The sequence below is a fragment of the Triturus cristatus genome, chromosome 4_2 (genome assembly GCF_964204655.1).
Source record: "Triturus cristatus chromosome 4_2, aTriCri1.1, whole genome shotgun sequence".
In the NCBI taxonomy this organism is placed as follows: domain Eukaryota; kingdom Metazoa; phylum Chordata; class Amphibia; order Caudata; family Salamandridae; genus Triturus; species Triturus cristatus.
The window spans coordinates 632,004,157-632,027,206 of record NC_140586.1 but is presented as its reverse complement, the minus strand read 5'-3'; positions in this window follow the sequence as shown (position 1 = coordinate 632,027,206).

The window sequence follows — 23,050 nt, the reverse complement described above, 5'->3', positions numbered from 1 at the left end:
CACATATTACATCACTCATGACATGGTCAGTGGCATCACTGATGACATCACTGATGACATCTCAAATGACATCACTGATGACATCACTGATGACGTCATCCATGTAATCAATTAGTGCATCTTCTCACACCCTAATATAACCTTTGATACACCGACTCAAAATTTCAGACTGCCATTCTCAAAACCATAGATACTCCAATACCAATAACTACATACCCACTCTTTGACTCTTACGTCTACACACACCTCCACTCACTCATCTGTAGAGTCACTCATACTTACAGTCACTCAGTACAGGACTATCATATGCATTTATACACCTATATAGACACTCAGACACCTAGTTCAGCTTACTATAACTCGCGCCCTCGCAATGCACTGCTGATGACGTCACATATTACATCACTCATGACATGGTCAGTGACATCACTGATGACATCTCAAATTACATCACTGATGACATCATCCAGTGACTGTGTGTTTCTGCAAAGTTTAAATATGTTTTATATATATATAGGGAAAGGCCTATGGAAGAATGAGTGGGTGTATAAGTGTGTGAATGGATGATTTCGTAGATGCGTGACTGACTCTATAAGTGAGTGATTAAATCTATGTAACTGCGGACTAGTGACTAAACTGTGTGAATGTCTGTATCTGTCTGTCTGTTGGTGTGTAAGCAGCTGCATGGGTTTGTGAACAGCTACACGATTGTCTATATGGGTTATTGATTGGTTGTCTAAGTATCTGTATGGGTGCCTGAGTGTTTGAGTGGGTAGAGTGTGTGTGACTCTGTGCATAGCTGTGTGAGTGGGTGATTCAGTGGGTGCATGGTTTTAAGAGTGCATCTGTGATGGACTGTATGGGTGGGTGAGTGTATGTATGGTTGTGTTAGTGAGTGAATATATATTTAATTACTACATGTGTAATTTACTACATATGTGAATGGCAGTATATATGTATGTCGGAGTACAAAAATAACTATAACTGAGAGTGTGTGATAGTGTGAGCAGCTGTATGGATGAGTGTATGCTTGTATCATTGATTGTATAAGACCATAAAAATTTGCTAGTATTTGTATGAGTAATTGAGCTTCTGCGTGTATAATTGTATAGGTGAGTGAATGGCATTGTGATTAATTACTTGCATGACTGAGTATATGTGTGAGTAACTCTATGGATGAGTAGTGGTGTGGGAGTGTCTGTGTAGGTGTATGAGTGCATATGATAGTCCTGTACTGAGTGACCATAACTATGAGTGACTGTACAGATAAGTGAGTGGATGAGTGTTTAGACCTAAGAGTCAGTGATGGGGTATGTACTTAATGGTGTTGGATTGTGTATGGTTTTGAGAATGGCAGTATGTAATTTAGAGTGGGTGTATCAAATGTTATATTAGTGTGTGACAAGAAGCATCCAATGATCACATGAATGACATCATCAGTGATGTCATTTGAGATGTCATCAGTGATCTCATGAGTGATGTCACTGACCATGTCATGAGTGATGTAATATGTGACGTCATCAGCAGTGCTTTGCGGGGGTGCGAGTTATAGTTAGCTGAACTAACTATAACGGGGGAATTTCTAGGGTTTTGTACGAGGGAAATGTCCAGCTAACTATAACACCCCTGAAACCTATCGTTTTTGTAGTGAATTTCTAAGGTTTTTTAAATGCCAATTCCTAACTATAACGTGCATGAAACCTATGGTTTTTTCAGTGAATTTCAAAGGTTTTTTAAATGCTAATTCCTATCTATAACTTATCTCTAAAGCTATGATGTTTAATGATTTTCATTGGATTTCTAAATTTGTCAATTCCTTTAATTATGTTTTTTTTTAATATTGTTTTTTCACAATTTTTGTAACTTATTTTTTTAATTAATTCTTTTAAAAATTAAAAAATATTATTTGTTTTTAATGGGGTTTTTTAAAAATTGTACATGTTTTTAAAATATTTTTTATATTTTTTAAAATATTTTTTAAACTATATTTTCAATACTTTATTATTATTTTTTTACATTTTTGGGGGGATATGCGCACCCTATGCGCACCTTTCTCGATCCCTGCGCGAAAGCATCCGCGTACGGTATGCGTTGGGTACGTATTTTTGTGCGCAATTGCAATGCGACCGGTACGAGACTCCAAGCCAATACGCGACACGTATGATGCACATTACGCGACGCTTGAGCACTTCCGCGAGACGTCATGTGCGTGTATGACGCGGTGGGTGCGCGATTCCCACAAAATATTTTAAATGTAAAAAAACATATATATATGTATTTCATGTGAATATTAATTGAAGGCAAACTCTAAACTACTCATAAAAGTATTATATTTTTACTTCTAATCCTATATTCCTTTTAAATTCAATTTCGCTGATTCGCGCTCGGTGCGTGCTGCCTATGCGCACATTGCGCGGATCCCATGTGATCTGAAAAAAGAGATTTGATTGGTTCTACACTTCCTATTCTAACTATTGAAAGACCCCACCCATTTCAATCATTCTTCTTTGACCTTCTTTGGAGGAGCATCTCTCTGCAGAGAATAACCTTTCTTGGACTAAGTTTACACTTAGCTCTAACTTTTTTTTTTTAAACAATGGCTTCAGGGCAGGAGGCATCTCCAGGATCTCCTCATTCATCTGTGGATGATTTTTTGGAAGAACCACCACGCCCACCAAGATATTCATCTGTGGTGTGGAAATTTTTCACTTTTCCTGAGGGGCAAACCAAAACCAATGCCACCTTAGTAACCTGCAAGATCTGCCAGCAAGTGCTCTCCAGTGGGGATCCCAACAAAAAATATTCCTGTGGAACAGCAAGTATGATGAAGCATCTGAGGACCCTCCATCCAGTGAACCTTGCTCAAGAGGAATGCTGCAGAATGAGAGTTCTTCCAGCTCCATCAGATCCATCGCAGCCAAGCACTTCAAGGGTGGATCCATCTGTGCAAAATTTGGACATCCGTCCACAGTTTCAAACCCTAAAAGTGCTCTGCATAAAATGCAATGCTGTATTATGCTATGGAGAGCAGTCGATTGATCTTATCTGTCAAAAGCAAGAGAATCATCATTGCTAGTTTTTTCTTTCCTGAAGTTCATTGTTTTGTTCCTCCAGTTCTGTTTTTTCCTTTATTTTTTTCAAGAAAAAACATTTTTTTTAAAAAATTGTTCAAAAAACAAAAAAAATATATAAAAGAAAAAAGAAGAAGAAAAAAGTTCTTCTAAGAACTAACTTTCCTGGTTGAAAAAAAGAGCTATATTTGTTTGTTAGTGTGTGAAAGTTTAGATGAATGTATGTGTAGTACGTAATTGACTGAATTAATGCATTAGTAGCGTATGGTGAATGTATAAGTGCAGAACTATGAGGAAGTGCTGCAGCATCACACAGTAACCTCTTTAACTGCAAATCTATGCTTCTCTCTGCACGGCTGCTTGAACTGCAGCCATGTGGTGACACAGGCACCCTTGCACCATGGTGCAAGGATATCTGTGTCATGTGGTGCTTGTTTTTGTGCAGGAAGACACACCTTCCTGCACAAAAACAATCAGTAAACGCATTATTCTCCTTCAATGTATGCTGAACATTTTAGCATGCATTGAAGATTTAAAAATGAGGAGAAAAGAAAACAATTCTCCTTGTTGTGCTTTCGTACACCAATTAGAGAATGGTGCAGCATTCACACACATATCGAGATTTATGATTTATGATAAATCTGGAGATGTGTCTTGTTCTATGAGTATTCAGTGCAATCATGCACAATAACACTTATAGAACAACCTTTCAACGCAAGCTGGTGTGTATGATGAGGTTGTATTTACATAGAGTAGAAAAAGTACACAGAGCGTCTTTTCCTCTCTTTGTAAATATGAAAGAGTGTCTTGTGCAATAACTATGTTACAAAAAGTGACATATTTCTGTTTTAAAATTGCTTCCGAATGATAGAAGGTAAGCACAGAGTTTTGAATTGAAATGATTGAAATGATTGCGGTCCTTCAATAGGTACAATGGAAAATATTATGATCCACTCAAATCTGTTGTTTTGGAGGTCACATGATATCTGATGACAGAGAGATTTCAAAACTACATAGGTATAAACAGAGTGTTTTTAAAAACGTGTTCAAACTTTGTAGCTTCTTGCAGATCTGCCCATTCTGCATATTAATACTTAGTTAAACTTACCTTCACAGTAATAGAAATTAAAAATGGTACACATTTTTTGTCAGATTTTTTTTGTAATGTAAATTGGGGTAAATTGCTTATTTTAGAATTAGGATCTGTGAAAGAAAAGAAAAAATAGTTATAACATGTAATAATACATTTTTTACAACACAGCATAATTTAAAAAAAAAAAATTTGTTTGCCTTTTTTGCTGTTCTCAGAATATATTGAATTTCACTAGAAATAGTGATTTCAATCGTACTCATCACTTAACAGTGGGCAACAAAAAACCAATCAAAAAGATTGTTTAAAAAAAACAACATGCTATTCTCAGTAAAATACCAGAAAATACAAATCACACATATATGAAATGCTTGTGGCTAACATCTTATAACTTTAAGTTATTAAAACTGTAAATGTTGTCGCTTTAAAATATTCACCGAGTCAATGTGCATGAAAAAGTCCATAATTCAAACACACCTTTCCTTGAGGCCAAATGGTATTTTTGCACTCCTTTTTATGTAAATTTTCCAATGGTAATCCTATTAAATTATAATAATAAATATCTCAGAGAGTGAATTATCTTCCAAAAACTTTGACTTTAAAAATATTAGGTAGGAATTTGGTAATTCGCTAGGCAAACGTTGTTTGAAAACCAACTGGGAATCATTACAAAGTGTCCACCCTTTGTCACATTTTAGATAGGCAGTGTAATGTCCAGATGTTGCAGATCACTGATTTATTTTCTGCAATTTTCATGTACACTTTCTCAGGACCTACATTTTCATTTGGAAACAAATTGCAAAGTAATCGACTCTCCAAAGCTAGTTTGCCATGTTCTGTCAGAATTCCAATTCTTATATCTTGAAGAATACTTCCATTTCAGCATCATTTGCCTGTCGCATATTTGTTGTCAGTTCTTTGTATTCAAAATAAGTCCAAATGTTCACGTTACCAACACTACCAAGAGACTTTCTGGTATCTTCATGTGCAAGTGTTTTAAATACCGGTTGTCCTTTTACAGGAGTCAGTTGCAGTAGATCTCCAAAAACTATGACGTGTTTTCCTCCAAATAACACGTCAAAATCTGTTTTAAGAATTTGCTGCATTCTTAAATGCAAGCATCAAGTTTGAGACCATGCTTACCTCATCAATAATGAGAAGTTTCATTTTCTTCAGGACTCTTGAAACTTCACAACAAGCTTCTCCAGATAGCTTGTGGTATTCCAATTTGTTCTCATGCTCTACTGGTAGCATTAGTAAACGATGTAAAGTAATTCCTTTAATGTTATGTGCTGCCAACCCAGTTGGAGCAGTGACAACACAAGACAAATGCGACTCAGTTGTTGTCTGCAGATAACTTGTAATTACTTTAATTAAGAAACATTTTCCTGTTCCAGCTTGACCACTCACATATATTCGGATAGGTTGAAATGATGTACATAAGCACCCTTTCTTTTCATGAAGTAGTCCATGGTCAATCTGCGCTTTCACTTGTTGATATATTTGTTTCTGTTCAACATTTAGTTGTTCTTCCAAGTTTCCTAACTGTATTACATCTTCTTGAGCTTGATACATTGCTGTTTCCACCTCATTCAAGGCAATTGCTGCTTCATTTTCAACAATTGGTTGTCCTAGTGGATCTTGACTCAGTGCAGCAGAACGTTGACTGTCTTGAGAACTGTCTCTAGCAATCTCGGGTGCAATTGCAGCTTCTTGATCAATTTCATCATTCAACATTTTCACATCATTTGCAAAAGCACTGCATTGTATGCTATCTTTACAAGCATTAAATGAATATTCATAGCTCTGAAAATCTCCAAGTAATTCCAGTTCTGAACGCCACGGTTTGAACATTTGCAAAAGGGCTAAATAGTAAAATTCCCTTTTGTCAGCAGTGTCGCAACTCAGTTTCCTGTGATTAATTAAATTTCCTTTCCTTTGTTTCACCAGACATCCTTTGGAATCAATCACTGCATATTTTCCATCATTGATGTTCTCTCTAGTATTCTGTTTAAAAGTGTAGTTTTGCAGCACTTCATAGAGACACATGTTCTCAAGATGATGACTTCTGTTTGGGTATTATGTGTCCAACATATTCGTTTTCAAAATATCTGTACTTTCTGGTTCTTTTTCTGCTAAGTATTCAATTTCTTGAACAGATTTCAGTACCCGATTTCGCATTGCTGCAAGACCTAGACTCACCCAAATGATTCTTCTACTTTTGGAATATAGACTTCCAGATGATAACCGATCTGAGCATTCATATGCTCCAATTTCACGATGCGATAACATCTTCAAACTGAAACTGTATAATTTCTTACTTAGAGTCTTCTTGTGAGAAATTTCTTCCCACATTTCTTTCAATTCCGTCTTTTCTAATTTAGTAATGTAGGACGTTACATATCGAGAAACAGCAATGGAATTGCCCGCAACATACTGAATATCCATGTTAGCGTTCCACATGGATAAAATAACTGGATTGTAGTCATTTATATATTTTGATTGTTCGCTTCTTCTTAAGTTGTAGGTATTTATCGGAGACTTTCTTGTGATGGTATATCGCATAGCTGACATAAAACTGTTCACTCTGCCTTTGGATAATACAGGACGTGGAAATCCAAAACGACATTTGGTATAGAACTTATCCTTTGACTTGTACTTTCGTCTACAGTATTTTCCACACCTATGGCTTTGGAATCTCAAGACTTGTTTTTTTAAGTTTTTATCTTCTCTGCTATTGGGTACGGCACATGTGGCATACTTTTCAATGAAAGTCAAAACAGTTTCATCTGAATCTATTACAAATTTGGGGGCGTCCTTGATCCATAACAACATATGTATATGAGGAGCACCTTTTGCTTGATACTCCTTTCTCCAAAAGAAATCCACAACTTCTCCAAGAGGAGGATTCTTTTTATTGCAGATGAAAGACATCATAGCTTCAAATCTATGATTGAAATATCAGCAGACATTAACAGGATCCAAAGAGCACCATTCTCCAGGTGTCTTGTATTCAATATTTTTTATATTGGAATTTGCCTCTCGAAGAAATTCAAGTAAATCATCCCAAGCATACTCAGCACACCTTAGTGTAACAAACCATGTAGGAGTTCCCAAGTTCCATAGCATACATTTTAGTTCATCATGCCGACGGTACCAATATTTATTAGTCCCACGCTGACATGCCATCAGATTAATCAATTGAGATTCTAAATGATCATCTCTCTGATGCACTTTATCCATAAAATCCTTTGCAGTTACATTTTGCAGATGCATTCCAGTTTTTAAAATGTGATTTACTGCATATGAAAGTCCAGACAAGTCACTTTCAAACAGAGGATGAAACATACAAGGGATACATTGTCGAAATCTTGGATCTTCTGCATATAATCTTGTTGTCTGATATTCAGATTCAGAATCTGCATAGGACTTTCATCATATCGTTCACCTTTTCCTGTTGGAAACAACTGCGGGAAACAACGAGCTTCCAAGCTCTCTTCCCATACACTCATGGGACTTCCTCTTGATTTTTTTCATTTGGAACAACTCAATCGTATTCTCCATCACCTCTTTGAAATGAAGTGGACGTACACTGTAATGTTCATAAATTTCTTCACATCTGGACATGTCCACTTTTTCAATTTGTCCACGTAATGTTTCAGTATCTTCTGCTAAATCTATTTCTTCTTCTCCTACAAACACATTTCTATAGTACTCATTATTTTTCATCAGATACAATGATGCCTATTGCACTTTTCTAACATCCACTACCTCTTGCCAGATTTTCTTATTCTTAGTAGGAACATCATTAACTAGAATGACTAGTGGTTCATTTTCTGCATGGTCTACACCAATAGTTTCAATATTTTTCTTTAAATCTAATGGCAAATACACAACTCTTCCTTTAAATCCTCTTTGTAACTCTGATGGAGGTAGTTTACCTGTTTTAGGCTCCATACGAACAATAGTCTGAAACGGGTGCACACATTGAATAAGAATAGTCTCATACGTATTTAAATCTATCAGCTATGGAGGAATAGCAACCAACTCTAGATTATTATGAACAGCTCTAGAGGGCATTTTATTCTCATCTAATTTGTTATAACAATATTTGCAAATACGCTGCTCAGATCCCAAATCAAAACAATCCTCTACCAATAAATAAGTTGCAAATTCCTTTCACTTATCATTATCTTCTATTTCACTTTTAAATACAGATTGACACCCCTAGTCTGATTTTTATAGTGACTTACCCGACAACAAATACAAGAAACATTTGTTTTTTTCACCTGAAAATACATTAAACTTTGTGATTTCATCCTCAAAGTTTTTTGTAATCACAGGTTCTACATTGCTTTCAACATTTTGTTCTACTAATGTGTCAGTTTCTGCACTCTCTTGCTGAGGACCAAAGTAACAAAACTCAATATCATCACAAACCTTCTTCACATCTGATAATGACCCACGCAAAAGAGCACTGTTCAACTCATTTAACTTTAGTGCTGGACTTTTTGCATAATACAATCTTCTCACTAACTTCCGCATTTGAGTATGATGTACTGTCAACATCCAGAAATGGTGAAAAACACTTTGACAAACTTTCCTAGAAAGACAAGCCAGAGAATGACCTTGCAAACCAGTATTTTTTCTCACTCTGCAAGGGTCTAGTCCTTGCAACACCTTAATCTTTTGTTTAACACTGTTTTTTACTATATGCTTGTAAAAAACTACATAATTTATCAATAGATTCTTGTCGTACACTACAAATACTACTGCAATCCCAAGTGTACACAAGGTGTTTAGGACGTCTCCCTAGAACTTCATCAGCTATCACTTCTTCTGCATTTCTTTCAACCATTTTCTCTTTGTCAATTGGACAACCATCTCTAACCTCATAACCTCGACCACTGGTGTCAACTGCATACAATAATTTATTGCTCTGTAAATAACTCTTTCATTAAAGAAAGGCTCTGAACTGGAACTGTATTTCCATTCTCCCCAAAAAAATCAAAACATTTTTTCTATTAATTACTCTTTTCCTCCTACTATTGGCCTTCATTAAATGGATTGGTTTATCTAGTGATCGAATTCTGTTTAATACTAAAATAAATAGTTTCCTTTTTACTTCAAAAGCCTTTTAAACAATGGTTTTGTTATGCTTCTTCTTTTTATAACGTAGAGCTCTCTTTTTATATTTCTTCGCATCTTTCAGCAAAATATGTACTACTCTCTTGTAAAATATTTTTTTGCGTATTTCCTTATACTGATTTTGCCTTCTTTTACCATACTTTGTCTCCTTTGACTGTCCTTTTGCTTTTTTGCTTTTCCTATTATTTTGAATTTTTTTTCTAGTTGAAGCATTCTCAGAGGTTTCAGCATCCTGTACATTCTGTTTGGTTCTACAAACATTTTTAATAAATTGCTTTGTGATCTTACCAGAAGATTTTTTCTTTTTAGCCACATTATGTTGTTCATTCAATACTTGTGGTTGATGTTTCTTCAAGTAATTCTCCTGTCTCTGTTCTTTTCTTTTTCTTTTTTTTCTGGCATGATTTCTCTATTTTAACTGTGAAAAACAGTATCTGTAAAAAATAATCACAAATAAATGTATATTAATAACTTTCAAATGTATACTATTCTATTACTGTACAAACACATTTTATATCAATACTGACTAAGGAACTATAGCCCTGAAGCACAAGTGTGACGATGGTTAAAACACTACATGCATAGTGCATACTACTTTGAAGCAGTTCATGCCCTAAAGCCTGCCTCACTAAAAGACTACATGCTAACTGACTGAATGATTACAGTACTATAAGGAGAGACACTGGGTGAGTGACAGGGTGTTTGCTAGAAGTGTTTGGATACTGACTGGGATATTGATGGTGTGAAAGACAAGTGTGTAGGTGATTAGAGACCTACATGCATAGTGGATACGTGTTTGAATCCATCTATATGTTAAGGCCTGTCTCAGTCCAATAGTACTTGGATACTGACTGAATGTTTTGAGTATTGCAAGGAGAGTGCTAGGATGAATTTATAAGTATTTGTATTTTGGTGCAGTAAATACATTAATACATGGTGCTGAATAAGTCACTGGAGAAGTATAAGGGGAGTGACAGGGTGTTTGCGGGAACTGTATGAATACTGTCTGGGATATTGAAGGTATGAAAGACAAGTGTGTAGGTGGCTAGAGACCTACATGCATAGTGGATAGACGTTTGAAACAGTCCATAGAGTAACACTTGGATCACTGCAAAACTACCTGAGTACTGACTGAATCATTAGAGTACTACAAACAGAGTGACTGGGTGAATCTTTTTAAGTTTTTGGGTTTTGGTGCAGTGAATAGATTAGAACTTAGTGCCAAATGAGTCAGTGGAGGTGTGCAATTGAAGTGACAGAGTGTTTATTGGAGTTTGTAGATACTGACTGGGAAATTGAAGGTCTGAAAGACAATTGTGTTGGTACTTAGAGGCCTCCATGCATAGTGGAAACATGTTTGAATCAATCCATGTGATAAGGCCTGCCTCACTCCATTAGTACTTAGGTACTGACTGAATGATTAGACTATTGCAAGAAGCGTGCCTGGGTGAATTTATAAGTGTTTCAGTTTTTGCGCAGTGAATGCATTACTACATGGTGCTGAATAAGTCACTGGAAGAGTGCAAGGGGAGTGACAGGGTGTTTGCTGGAAGTACATGGATACTGACTGGGGAATTCAAGCTGTTAAAGACAAGTGTATAGTAGGTTAGAAGACTGCATGCAAACTGCATAGACATTTGAAGCAGTCTATGTGGTAATGCATGGTTCACTACATGAGTACCTGGGAACTGACTGAATCATTAGACTACTTCTAGGAGAGTGCCTGGGTAAAACTTTTATGTTTTTCGGTTTTGGCTTAGTGAATAAATTAGTACATGGTACTGGATCAGTCACTGGATGCGTGCAAGATGAGTGACAGGGTGTTTATTGAAGTATATAGATACTGACTAGTTAATTAAAGAAGTGAAAGACAAGTGTGTAGGTGACTAGAGGCCTGCATGCGTACTGGATAGATGTTTAAACAGTCCATGAGCTAAGACCTCAGACACTGCATGATTACTTGGGTACTGACTGAATCATTACACTACTGCAAGGAGAGTGCCTGGGTTAATCTTTTTAAGTTTTTGTGTTTTGGTGCAGTGAATAGATTACTACATAGTGCCAGATGAGTCAGTAGAGGTGTGCAAGTGGACTGAAAGGGTGTTTACTGGACTTTATAGATACTGACTAGTTAATTGAACAAGTGAAAGACAAGTGTGTAGGTGACTAGAGGTCTGCATTCATACTGGACAGACGTTTGAATCAATCCATGTGCTAAGGCCTGCCTCACTCCATTAGTACTTAGGTACTGGCTGAATGATTAGACTATTGCAAGAAGAGTGCCTGGGTGAATTTATAAGTGTTTCAGTTTTGGCGCAGTGAATGCATTACTACATGGTGCTGAATAAGTCACTGGAAGAGTGCAAGAGGAGTGACAGTGTGTATGCTGGAAGTAAATGCATAATGACTGGGGAATTCAAGCTGTTAAAGACAAGTGTATAGTAGGTTAGAAGCCTGCATGCATACTGGATAGACCTTTGAAGCAGTCCATGTAGTAATGCACAGTTCACTGCATGAGTACCTGCGTACTGACTGAATCATTAAACTAATGCTAGGAGACTGCCAGGATGAAACTTTCAAGTTTTTCGGTTTTGGCGCAGTGAATAGATTAGTACATGGTACTGGATCAGTCACTGGAGGAGTGCAAGATGAGTGACAGGGCGTTTATTGAAGTATATAGATACTGACTAGTTAATTAAAGAAGTCAAAGACAAGTGTGTAGGTGACTATGAGTAGAGGCCTGCATGCAAAGTGGATAGACGTTTAAACAGTCCATGAGCTAAAACCTCAGACACTGCATGATTACCTGGGTACTGACTGGATCATTACACTGCTGCAAGGAGAGTGCCTGGGTTAATCTTTTTAATTTTTTGTGTTTTGGTGCAGTGAATAGATTACTACATAGTGCCAGATGAGTCAGTAGAGGTGTGGAAGTGGACTGAAAGAGTGTTTACTGGAGTTTATAGATACTGACTAGTTAATTGAAAAAGTGAAAGACAAGTGTGTAGGTGACTAGAGGCCTGCATGCATACTGGACAGACGTTTGAAGCACTCCATGGGCTAAGGTGTGGGTCACTGCATGAGTACCTGGGTACTGACTAAATCATTAGAGTACTGCAAGGAGAGTGCCTGGATACATCTTTTAAGTTTTGGGGTTTTGGCGCAGTGAATAAATTCGTACATGCTGCTGAATGAGTCACTGGAGGTGTGCAAGGGGAGTGACAGGGTGTTTATTTAAGTATATATATACTTACTGGGCAAATGAAGGTGTGAAAGACAATTGTGTAGGTGGTTAGAGGCCTGCATGCATAGTGGAAAGTCATTTGAAGTAGTCCATGTGCTAAAACCGGGTTCACTGCATAAGTACCTGGGTACTGACTGAATCATTAGAGAAGTACAAGGAGAGTGCCTCGGTGAATTTATAAGTGTTTGGCTTTTGGCGCTGTAAATGGATTAGTACATGGTGCTGAATGGGTCACTGGAGAAGTGTAAGGGGAGTGACAGGGTGTTTGCGGGAACTGTATAAATACTGACTGGGATATTGAAGGTGTGAAAGACAAGTGTGTAGGTGGTTAGAGGCCTGCATGCATACTGGACAGACATTTGAAGCAGTCCATTATCCAAGGCCTGGGTCATTGCATGAGTGCCTGAGTACTGACTGAATCATTAGAGTACTGCAAGGAGAGTGCCTACATGAATCTTTTAAGTTTTGGGGGTTTGGGGCAGTGAATAAATTAATACATGGTGCTGGATGAATCACTGGAGGTGTGCAAGGGGAGTGACAGAATGTTTATTAGAGTATAGAAATACTGACTGGGCAATTGAAGGTGTGAAAGACAATTGTGTAGGTGATTTGAGGCAAGCATGCATAGTGGATAGACGTTTGAAGCACTCCATGTGCTAAGGTGTGGGTCACTGCATGAGTACCTGGGTACTGACTGAATCATTAGAGTGCTGCAAGGAGAGTGCCTGGATAAATCTTTTAAGTTTTGGGGTTTTGGCGCAGTGAATAAATTCGTACATGCTGCTGAATGAGTCACTGGAGGTGTGCAAGGGGAGTGACAGGGTGTTTATTGGAGTATATAGATACTGACTGGGCAAATTAAGGTGTGAAAGTCAATTGTTTAGGTGGTTAGAGGCCTGCATGTATAGTGGATAGTCATTTGAAGTAGTCCATGTGCTAAAACCGGGTTCACTACATAAGTACCTGGGTACTGACTGAATCATTAGAGAAGTACAAGGAGAGTGCCTCGGTGAATTTATAAGTGTTTGGCTTTTGGCACAGTAAATTGATTAGTACATGGTGCTGAATGGGTCACTGGAGAAGTGTAAGGGGAGTGACAGAGTGTTTGCGGAAACTGTATAAATACTGACTGGGATATTGAAGGTGTGAAAGACAAGTGTGTAGGTGGTTAGAGGCCTGCATGCATACTGGACAGACATTTGAAGCAGTCCATTATCCAAGGCCTGGGTCATTGCATGAGTGCCTGAGTACTGACTGAATCATTAGAGTACTGCAAGGAGAGTGCCTACATGAATCTTTTAAGTTTTGGGGTTTTGGGGCAGTGAATAAATTAATACATGGTGCTGGATGAATCACTGGAGGTGTGCAAGGGGAGTGACAGAATGTTTATTAGAGTATAGAAATACTGACTGGGCAATTGAAGGTGTGAAAGACAATTGTGTAGGTGATTTGAGGCAAGCATGCATAGTGGATAGACGTTTGAAGCACTCCATTTGCTAAGGTGTGGGTCACTTCATGAGTACCTGGGTACTGACTGAATCATTAGAGTGCTGCAAGGAGAGTGCCTGGATAAATCTTTTAAGTTTTGGGGTTTTGGCGCAGTGAATAAATTCGTACATGCTGCTGAATGAGTCACTGGAGGTGTGCAAGGGGAGTGACAGGGTGTTAATTGGAGTATATAGATACTGACTGGGCAAATTAAGGTGTGAAAGTCAATTGTGTAGGTGGTTAGAGGCCTGCATGCATAGTGGATAGTCATTTGAAGTAGTCCATGTGCTAAAACCGGGTTCACTACATAAGTACCTGGGTACTGACTGAATCATTAGAGAAGTACAAGGAGAGTGCCTCGGTGAATTTATAAGTGTTTGGCTTTTGGCACAGTAAATGGATTAGTACATGGTGCTGAATGGGTCACTGGAGAAGTGTAAGGGGAGTGACAGAGTGTTTGCGGAAACTGCATAAATACTGACTGGGATATTGAAGGTGTGAAAGACAAGTGTGTAGGTGGTTAGAGGCCTGCATGCATACTGGACAGACATTTGAAGCAGTCCATTATCTAAGGCCTGGGTCACTGCATGAGTGCCTGAGTACTGACTGAATCATTAGAGTACTGCCTGAATCTTTTAAGTTTTGGGGTTTTGGGGCAGTGAATAGATTAATACATGGTGCTGGATGAATCACTGGAGGTGTGCAAGGGGAGTGACAGGATGTTTATTAGAGTATAGAAATACTGACTGGGCAATTGAAGGTGTGAAAGACAATTGTGTAGGTGATTTGAGGCAAGCATGCATAGTGGATAGACGTTTGAAGTAGTCCATGTGCTAAGTCCGGGTTCACTACATAAGTACCTGGGTACTAACTGAATCATTAGAGTACTACAAGGAGAGTGCCTCGGTGAATTTATAAATGGTTGGGTTTTGGTGCAGTCAATGGATTAGTACATGGTGCTGAATGAGTCACAAGAGGAGTGCAAGGGGAGTGACAGGATGTTTGATGGAAGTGCATGGATAATGACTGGGGAATCGCAGGTATGAAAGACAAGTGTGTAAATGGTTAGAGGACTACGTGCATAGTGGATATGATGAATACAGGCCCCAGCTAGGCCCGCAGGACACAAGGGTTCGCTCTCCTGTAATGGAATCTATAAGGAAGTTGGCACGGAAACTGCAAAGTACAAAGACCATTTATTAACCCTTAAGGGTGGTCCTACAATCCACACAACACTCTTCAGTATTGCATAGAGTAGCACAAAGAACCTTCGTACATGGTCCCCTTTTATACACAACAGAGGGGCTCATAAGTGGGTGGATACAACATGAGGCCGAAGAACATTACCATTTATGGTCATTTTCGATACTGAATCAATATGTGGGCGGAGCTAACGCACTCCTTGAGCCCGCGAAAACATGGTCAAGCAAGGCTAACTGATAACAGATGTGGTCAAGTCTGGGCATGTGCCAGATGGACAAAGGAGCTATTTATAGACTGTTACTAGGCAGATTGCAAGAGCAACTAACACAGAGGTTGGACTCTTCTCGTGGGGAACACGAGGAAGCATGACAATACAAAATGGAGTCCAAGCTTCGGTCAACATAACAGAGAAAACATGCTCTATAAGAGGGGAATTAATGTCTTTAGTAAATGCTTAATCACATCGTTGTTTCAATTTACAACAGACGACCCTTTCAGCATTTACTGAAGACATCCGGTTTGTTAGGATAATCGTCATATATGTCAATCGTCATCATTTCTTCAACTTCTTTAGCTAAACGTTTCTGGTGAGCAACATCGGCAATAGCTTTCTTATCAGGGATACAGATTGATACACATAATGAGCAGAGTAAAGGACCACACTGAACGCAGATACAGCATGAAAACAGAACCGCTACAATAATGCAGAGACCAGTCAGAACCTTCCATCCCCAGGCAGTAATTAACGCCCAAAACCATCCAGAAAAGGACCAAGTGCCGTTTTCTGTATGGATCTCAGCTGCAATTTTATGCAGTTTATTGATGGCATTATAAACTGATGGCGTATGATCAGGAATAAACACACAACAGCTACTTCCAATAATTTTACATGCTCCTCCTCTGTCAGCTAGCATAACGTCTAATACCATACGATTCTGAAATGCAACAATTCTAGTAATCTGCAATTCCTCCGTAAGATTCCCAAGAGCAGCAGCAGTCTGATTTGTCACAGCTTCTACCACTCTTGTTAATCTTCGGATCTTCCTACTGTTCAGAGCAGCTCCAACAAAGAAAAACAGTCCTAAGTTAAAATCAATATACTGTTGCAGACTGGTATCAGTCTGATCTACATCATCAATTGATAAAGTACGTTTATACCTATTTACAGTCACATTATTCAATAATTTCAGATCCTTATGATAAGATGCGGGTGCTAGGAATACAGGAGGTAATAGAAATGATACATAGCATACCCCAGACCACCCAGCCGGCAGACGGTAATAACCTTTATTTCCACACACAAAATACGTATTATGGGAGGCCAAGAAGGTACTATTGTTCAACCCATCAATATTCAAAACAGTAATGCAATCACTAACACCAACAGGGATGAAACCCACACTCTGGACACACAGGTCCGCTTGAGCTTGTGCTACTTGGATCACAAATTTGTCTTTTCCCACAGTGTCTCTGGTGTTCGTGAAGATGTAGGGAATGGATTCATTGTCTGGTCGGTACTCTTCCCACTCCCAAATTGTCCCATTCGCTTGTGGATACCCATTTTTGTCTTGATGGCATTCTTTATTAAGTCTAAAAAGCAATCGTCCCACTGTCGGTTTCCGAGTGGCAAAAAGCAAAGTATACCATGCTCTACAAGAGCCATTATGGGAGAAAGGAAGTGGTATAAATGGCGTTCCTCCTTTCTTCTGATGAGCTGGCATCATCCCACATATCCAACAGTTCGTAGCATTCGTAGCAACGTGGGTATGATGCAGCATCTGGATGAAAGTGTTATTCAAGTAAGATTGTCGATGCTTCAACTCTTGATACGGTAATGTATAAAAGTAGTGCTCCTCAGGCACCGGAGTTGTCAACACAAGAATCTTCCGAGCGGGAGTTACATCCTCCACGAACCATGTGGTTATCCCAACAATGGCTACTGTCAACATGAACCCTAATGCACAAAGGATTTTCTTTTTCTCCATGTCAAGGTAAAAATGAAACCCAATATCTTCCTGAAACTAAAAGTCTGTCAGAACTCTTCCCCTTGGGCAGCGGTTGATTTCTTCACCAGCGGGCCAAGACGGGTGTCGCTACACTAATGCAGGGCTGATCCCCCCCCTTGCCTCATCGGCTCTCCGTTTCACTAACCCAAGGGCCGTTCTGACAGTATGTCCCGGTACTGGGAAACTCACTTCCTTGGTCGAAGATGATATCGCCTTCCTCCAGGAGTCGCGTGGTCCGGAAATAGCTCCTCAGTGGCGTTTGGCTCCGCAGCACGGCCTGTCTCTGCAGCCAAGATTTCTCGTTGATCGGTCAGCACGGCAGGTTCCACCAATCCAGGCGGCACCTTCCTACAGTGCAGAGAGTGGATCCAATTCTTTCGGTTGGAGACTCGCACAGCCGTCCTCGTTGCGAGGAGGACCTGCTCAGGGCCCACCCATCTCGGTTCCAAGCTGTTCGTCCTGTCGAAAACTTTCACCATCACGTGGTCCCCAGGCCGGAGACCATGTCCTTCACCGGTAGACCGATCAAGGAGCGCCTCTCGGACCTGTTGATGGATAGAAACCAAGTTATCCGTTAACTGTGCCAGATAATTGCTCATCATTACACACGGTACATCATACACAGCCTTAGGTCTTGGTGGACCCCAAATATTCATTGGGCGTCCGAAAACGATTTCATAAGGTGTAAGGCCAGTTCGAGAGTGTGGTACCGATCTAATTGACAATAACGCCAGTGGCAGAGCGTCTGGCCAAGTCAAAGACGTTGAAGCTTGAATTTTAGCGATCTTAAGCTTCAGTGTACCATTATACTTCTCAACTAGGCCTGCAGACTGAGGGTGAAACACGGCGTGGAACTTCTGAGTGATGCCTAGGCCCTTCAAGACATACTTTATAACATCCGCTACAAAGTGAGGGCCATTATCACTCCACAGAAGTCTACAGACGCCATATCGAGGGAAGAACTCTTTCAGCAGCAGCTTCGCAGTAGTCATTGCAGTATTGTCTTTCGTAGGGTACGCTTCAACCCATTTGCTGAAAGCGCAGACCACTACTAGAACATACTTCAGATTATTACAGCGCTCCAATTGGATATAATCCATCTGCAGAACCTCAAAAGGTGCAGTGGGTGTCACAAACCCTCCTGCTGGAGTTCGAGTACCCTTTCCTGGGTTATACCTCAGGCAGATCATACAGGTCTGCACCACCCTCTTCGCTGTGCTAGCAATCTCTGGATGCTCCCAGACTTGGGTAAGCAATTTCACAATTGCGGAAGCTCCAACATGTGCTAGCCCATGTGCCATCTGAACCATCGGCTGTACAAAAGCCGTGGGTAATTTCCATCTATCCATCTGCTTATTTCTCCAGCAACCCTCGTCATCCAGTTCTCCCTCGCTAGCCCATTGTTCCCGCTCTTTGTCAGAAGCGGTCCTTTGCATTTCTCGCACTTCCTCCTTCGCATCATGCCATCTCTCCACCTGTGACTTCACTACATACATGGCAGTAGTACCGGGCTGCATCGCAGTTTCCCGTGCTACTCGATCCGCTAACGCATTCCCTTCTCCAACTTTATCAACCACTTTCCTATGGGCGCTACACTTAACGATGGCAATTTTCTTTGGGTATGTCAATGCAGTTAAAAGGTTATGAACTAACTCTCCATGCATTATCTGTACTCCATGTGACGTTAAAAACCCTCTCTCCTTCCAGAGTAGGCCGAAGTCATGCGCTACTCCGAAGGCATAGCGGCTATCTGTATAAACATTCACACACAGTCCTGTACTGAGCTCACATGCTCGTGTTAATGCTATCAGTTCCGCTGCTTGAGCTGATTTCTGTGGTATGCGTGCTGTCTCCACTATCGTTTGTAATGTGGTAATTGCATATGCTGCTGAAGTCATACCATCTGGTAGCTTCAGACAGGATCCATCCACCCACAGTTCTCCATCTACATCTGGAAAGGGCGTATAATGGAGATCAATACGACCCTTTGTTTGTTCCTCAGTCACGAGAATACAATCATGCGCTTTCCGCGCCTCAGGCTGGGTTTCGGGGTATGGCAACAATGTTGCCGGGTTTAACGTTACGCACCTTTTTAACGTAATATGAGGAGCCAAAAGCGTCAACTCATATCCCGTTAAACGGGCGCTGGTCAAATGCTGCGTCTTCGTTTGATTGAGCAGGGCATCGACAGCATGGGGGACTAATACCAACAACTTATGAGATAACACAATTCCCTCGCTTTGGCGTATTGACACAGCTGTCGCCGCAACCGAGCGAAAACACCCTGGTAATGCTCGTGCGACAGGATCAAGTACAGCCGAAAAAATATGCACAAGGGCGCTGCTTATCGCCGTGCATCTGCACTAAAACTGACAATGCACATCCATCTTTCTCATGCACATACAACGAAAAGGGTTTTGCATAATCAGGGGTCCCTAACACTGGTGCTGAACAAAGGGCCTGTCGTAGTTGCTGAAAAGCAGTATCACACTCATCTGACCAAGGGATTGGGATAGGCGTGTCCTTTGTCAAAAGGGCTAACAATGGCTTAGCTATGTGCGAAAACCCCAATATCCACTGTCTACAAAAAGAAACAAGGCCCAAAAATGCACGCACATCCTTCTGTGTGGACGGTCTCGGTGTATCCAAAATTACTTGGATACGATCCGGTGTGAGTGCACGTCCCTCCTTAGACAAAAGGTGACCCAAATAAGTCACCTTTGGTCTACAGAATTGCAATTTCTTCCTAGATACCTTATGATTGTGGGACGCTAAAAAGGAAAGTAAGGATAACGTACTCTTTTCACACAACTCCAGGGTGTCAGCCGCCAGCAAGATGTCATCAACATATTGAATGAGGGCGACCCCCTCGAGCAGAACAAAGGAATCCAATTGTCGTTTCAAAGCCTGACTGTAAATGCTAGGGCTTTCTGTATAGCCCTGAGGAATCCTACAGAAACGATAAGATCTATTATTTAATGTAAACCCAAAAAGATATCGGCTATCAGGGTGAATGGGAATGGAAAAGAAGGCATTTTTCAAATCAATCACTGAGAACATGGTCGCCGTAGGCGGGACCAAGGTAAGCAATGTCGTGATATCAGAAACCACTGGGTATTGAGGTATCACGATCTTGTTCACTTCTCTCAAATCAATTATGAATCGATAAACTCTGGCATCCGTATCCTTTTTCAGTATGGGGAGAATCGGACTGTTACAAATGTTATAGGGGACTTCCTCCACTACCCCTACCGCTATCAAATCCTGCACTATCTGTGTGAGAGCCTCCTCCCCCTCCTGGGAAATACGGTACTGTGGGAGGCGTGGTAACACCGCCCCCTCCTGGACGCTAATGTGGACCGGTGGAATCACCATTTGTCCTACATCAGTATCCGAAGTCGCCCACAAAGCACGAGGGAGGGTAGATAACAGCGCATCCTCTGACATCGTACACATCCGTTCAGATCGGGGGTAATTGTCATTCAATATTACCCGCACACCAGCAGGGGAGCAGCGGATCGTAGCCCTAAAATGCTTTAACATATCAAGACCCATAATGTTGTCCGGTGTGTACGGGGCAAGCAGAAACGGGCAAGGTGCAGAAAAAGAATCAACCTTAAACATGAGGGGCTGTGAAAGAGGGCTTCGGGAGAGTGTACCGTCAAACCCTACCGATGTGACCATTAAGCCGGATGGGGGAGCCCCCGGAACCAATTGCTTAGATAGCGCACTACGTGTCGCTCCAGTATCCACTAGGAACTGATCAGTAGAGCCCAAAACCTCAGCCGATACATAAGGGCCCTTCTGATCGACTGGCACCTCAACTGATTCTAACCCCCATCCAACGCATTCCTATGCATGCTGAGAGTCATGGTACCCCGACCGGTCAATCCCTGACGCTTGATACTGATGCTGGCGATCGAAAACATTTGATCTATCTCGGTGCTGCCCAGCAGAGTCAAAACGAGCCTGTTCATTAGAATTCCCTCGGAAGTTGGAGAAACCCCCTCTACCTCGCGGGCCACCGGGGGTATGCCCCTGACGCGATGCATGCAACACCGGGCAGTCCCTAGCCCAATGACCCGATTGCTTACAATACGCACATTGATTCCTATTCAAATCAGACCGGCCCGAGGGAGGGCCATAAGATCCTCCCCTACCTCTATTACTACCCCGTCGAGGCGGGCCATAGACTTGTGCCAACATCACCTTTGTTTTCAAATCTTTCGATTTCTTTTCCTCCTGGCCCTTCGCTTCTTGCTCCTGACGCTCATAATACTGGGCGATAGTCAGGAGGGCCGTCGGTGTAGCGGAAGACCAAGAACTTTCACTCGCTTTTAGACGGGCCGCAACTGCCGGCAGCAGATTAGCCACATATTTATCCGCGAAAAGGTGGCGTCCCGTATCGTCGGTAAGCGACTGTCCACTAAAATCGTGAAACGTCTCCTCAAAGCGCGTAAAGAAGTCCGCAACTGACTCGTCGACTTTCTGTTTACATGCAGCTAACATATTCCAGTCAATCTTTTTAGGGGGGATAATTGTCTTCAACTTAGCCACAATAGCAGCAGGGAGATCTAAAATATTCTGGGGCGGTTTCTGCGCAGGCTTCCTCTCCCTATCCTCATCTTCCAGTTCAGACCATCGAGCCTTAAAAGTGGCAACATCATCCACCTTTCGCACAGATCGCCACATATCTGGTGGTAGAATAAGCCCAAAGAACAAATCTATATCTGCTAAAGTCATAACGCAAGAATTCAAGGCCCCCTCGACTTCTTCATAGAAGGCCGCTGGATTCTTGCGGGGGTCGGGCAGCGCATTCTTCAATGCCATAACATCAGCCCTATGCCATGGAGTGTAAACCCAATTATACACAAAATATCCCTTAGCATCGGCGGAGGTAATGTCCGAGCTAGTCCCCGCTCCTTTAGGAGGAACATACAAAGGCGCCGCCTCTCGCATTGGTTTAACATGCACTATGTCATCCTTATCTGACTGGGAGGTGGATGAGTGGCCCTCTGTTGTGCACGAATCCGACTGCTTCTCCTCCCCTGCTCGCTGGCGCGCTTTCTCTTTAAAGACCAGCACCTCGTCCCGCAAGGCGAACAGCCGCCGAGCCGTATCTGGAGCCTTAGAAAAAGAGAAAACACCATTACGCAATGCTTTAGCATCCGATGACACTTCGTCGGGCTCAAAAACACCAGAACGTTTCCGGAAAGCATCAATCACTTCCTCCGCAAAATGACCCAGAAAATACAATTTATCTCTCTCCTGCCACGGCCCCCAAGTATGGAATAATTCCTCTATGGATATCTTGCCGTTAAGTGCACGGAAAGAAATTTGCCGAAGCTCAGCCATTTGCTCGGCTGATAACATGGACCGCGTATCTACCTTACCCGGACCCGGGACAGAATCTTGCGGCCTTGGAGCAGATGCGCCGACATAAGGGGGCGGAGAGCGATCTAGTAAATAAAAATCATCATCAAGATTATTAAGGACAGGATAAAGTGGCTGCCGAACAGCATATTGACCCGAAACTTGTAGCCTACGCTCCTTCTCTTGCCTGTCCGTCTGCTCTCTGTCCTCCCGACGCTTCGCTTCCTGTGCTCGCACATGATCATTCTTCCGTTGTTCCTTATCAAACAGCGCTTTCTCACGTTTCTCTCGCTCACGCACCTCCTTCACCCACAACCGCACACACTCAAACATATCCTGACGAGCACGCCGCTTACACATACACTGTTCCACATACTCAATCTTACGTATATCAAACGATCCATACAAAGGCCATCGTAACTCAGGA